The following is a 3,675-nucleotide window of genomic DNA, read 5'->3' on the forward strand; positions in this document are numbered from 1 at the left end:
CACACACACACACACATACATACACACACACACACACAGACATTTGTTCAGTTTTCGATTCTGAGTCGATATGTGTACATGAAGGTGGGTCTTCGAGCTTTTAATAAAAAGTTCATTTTTAGAGCAGGATTATAGCCTTACCTCAGTGAGGAAGGCAAAAGCAACCCCTCAACCTTAACCTATGTGGCTCAAAGTTGGCACAGCTGCTTATTTTTGTCTAAGGAATCGATTCAGGGGGTATTTTTTTTTAATTGTCGCCTTACTGTGCAGTAATCATTTCAACTTCAAATTGCCTTTTTGAGTAAAGTATGCTTGATGCTGCGAAAAAATCACATTAGCTTTTAGGCAGTTATTTTTATCTGCAATTATACAGCTGAAATTTTTTTTTATGTTTATATGTTCTCCTTTCAGAAATGTTTCTTTGAAAGAGGTGCAAACAATTTTTATAAAATTAGTTTCAAAATAATCCTCAATTAATGTTCCAAATTTAACTTGGTCCATTTTCCGCCAACTCACACAGCAGTTGCCCCGGCCCCTCTTCGATTTGCGGGAAACTTTGTAAAATGGGGTAAATTTTGTCTTTTATCACGAATCCAAGGTCAATAATTTTAATCAGGTGACGGAGGTGGTCGTGTTTTTTTTCTAATTTTGCAGGGTTATTTTTTAGAGTGTAATAATGTTCTACAAAGTTGTAGAGCAGACGATTACAAAAATTTTGATACACAAACATAAGGGATTAGTTTGTAACCTTCATGAGCTATCGCGATTTTACGAAAAAAAAAGTTTTGAAACCTTTGAAATCGTTGATCATAACCGTTCATCGACAGATACGAACGATGAAACAAAAAGTAACGCTAAAAGTAGCTTTTTCAAAACATTTTTTTCGATAATTGGCAATAACTCGTGAAGGTTACAACAAACCCATGATGTTTTTATACCAATTTTTTGTAATTGTCTACTTTACAACTTTGTAGAACATTATTACACTCTTAAAAAAAACTCTGCAAAGTTAGAAAAAACATGAAACATTATAATGAAAAATTGTGTTCTAATTGAAAAAATAACCTTTCTGGATTATTGTACACCCAAACGGCGGTCGCATGACCCGAGCAGGGGTAAATAACACGGGAATACCAAATTTTGGTATTACTTGGGCAAATAACAGCGACCAAAATGTGCCCTTGGTTGCCCAGTAATAGATGGTAAAATACCATGAAATCATACCAAAATCTTGTATGTGTAAGGGCACAACAATACCAAACCATGTTATTCCAAGGGTAAAATAATACCTCAAATTAAAACCATTTTAATACCAAGTTGAGGTCTTCCGGATTTTTGAACATTGCTTGAATACCAAAACTTGGTATTGCCATGGTTTTATTTTTAGGTATTCCCGCGCCCTTGGAAAATCATATTTTGGTATTTCTGTGGTCTTTCACATACATGATTTTGGTATGATTTCATGGTATTTTACCATCTATTACTGGGCAACCAAGAGCACATTATGGTCGCTGATATTTGAACAAGTAATACCAAAATTTAGTATTTTCATACCATTTTTAGTGCAGCAGTTGCAGTTAGTGAAAAAACGAAAATTATTCATATGCAACAGCCAAATCTACTCACCTGATGATTCCATGTTGTTATTAGTGATATTCTTCACCACACCGAATGCATTTGTCATTGATGAACGGCCTGTGCTTGAAGTTCTTGAAGCTTCTGAAAAATAACAAGATTGAAAAATAAGTATTATTAAAATGAAACTGAATTGAAATTTACCAAAATTCAATAATCTGTCGATTGACTCGTTTTTCAAAGTATTTGGTTATTCCGACTTAGAGATATTTCAACGTTTTTGAAAAAAATATTAGTGGGTATATCACACTAATTTTTAAAATCATCTTTAAGATTTTTGGGTTTCAAGTAATTTTAGCGCAAAATTAATTAACTCGTAAAATTTTTTTAACAAATTTCCCATAGTTTCAGAGAAAATTGATGAAACCTTTCAATATTCAAATAATACCAAAATGTGCCATCCTGACTTAAAAATTTTCCGCAATTTCAAGTCACTTCTGTAGGGGGTATATCAAAAATGTTTAAAATCAAGTTTGAAATTTCCGGTTTTCAATGAAACATTCGCTTTGAGACATCATTTTAGCGCAAAATTAATTATTTTGTCAAAATTGGTCAACATTATCCCATAGTTTCAGAGGATTTTGATAACACACTTAAATACCAAAATAATACCAAAATAATACCAAAATGTGCTATCCTGACTTAGAAAACTTTCCACAATTTCAAGTCATTTCTATAGGGGGTATATCAAAAATGTTTAAAATAAAGTTTGAAATTTCCGGTTTTGAATGAAAGCATTCGCTTTGAGACATCATTATAGCGCAAAATTAATTATTTTGTCAAAATTGGTCAAAATTTTCCCATAGTTGCAGAGGAATTTGATAAAATACTGTAATACCAAAAGAATACCAAAATGTGGTGTTCGATCATTGACAAATTCTGCAATTTTGCAATATCAAAACAATACCTTAAATTGGTATGATACCACATTTTGCTCTTGCATAATCCTTAAGACAAATTTTAAAGGGTCCAGGAATACTAAAATTTGGTATTGATACCAGAGAAAGGTATTATTACGCATTTCCCTTGTTATTTACCCATGCTCGGGGATTGTGATGCATGGCGGCATGAAAGTATATCAGAATCTGCATGAAAACTGTCCTCATGCATTTTTTGCGATATAGAGGTATGACATTTTTGCCCGTTACCGACAATTATCGACATTGCCAACGGCTGTTGGGTTGTATTGCAAAAAAAAAAAGCTTTACAGTACGAGGATTAAACAACCAACTTCTTGGTTATTAATCCGACACGCTACCACCGCGCCATGAACGCTTGATGAATTGTGAGTGACAGAGCACCAACACATTCTTCTCTCTTGAGTGTTGCTAGGGGACGCGCCAGCATTATATGTGTTGGTGAGAACTGCAGATCGCTGACAATTTTACTACGCGGGCAAAAATGAGCTATGAGCTTGCTGCAAAAAATGTCATAAAATATAACATTTTCTGCAGCAAATCCACTGTTGCAGATTTTAATATATATTTTTCCGTTGGGTGTAGATTCGAAAATTACATAAAATTTCCCTAGAAATAAGATGTTCAAAAAAAAAAATAACATTTGGGTAACGGATTTTTTTTTTTGTTTGAAATAACTTTTTTCGGTAGTACCCATCATCAAATCGGGCATCCAATTTTACATAAAAGTCCCTACGACACAAAAATTTTATCTCATCACCATTTCAGGCTGCAAATTATCGAAAAACAACTCTTTTTTCGCATGTTCAAAAATGGAAGGGGTCGTTACACCCCTCCGTCGCGAGATATCCAAAACTAAAGCTCGGATTCATGATCAGGGACAAAAATTTCCTCTTAGGATAAAGTTTTACGTAAATCGAAGAGGGGTCGTGGCGTCTTTTCCCGATTTCGTTAGTTACTTTATTTGCCGAGGTATCTTTATTTTTAGTTAGCAGTTTCACAAAACTGGTGTCACGATATCTCAACACTGTTTTGACCAAATTGTCCCAAATTTTGGTGAAACCTCGTTAAACCTCTCATGACGAGGGCCGATTTTCAAAAAGTTATTTAAAAAAAAAAATAA

This window comes from Culex quinquefasciatus, chromosome 3 (assembly GCF_015732765.1).
Source record: "Culex quinquefasciatus strain JHB chromosome 3, VPISU_Cqui_1.0_pri_paternal, whole genome shotgun sequence".
Classification (NCBI taxonomy): Eukaryota; Metazoa; Arthropoda; class Insecta; order Diptera; family Culicidae; genus Culex; species Culex quinquefasciatus.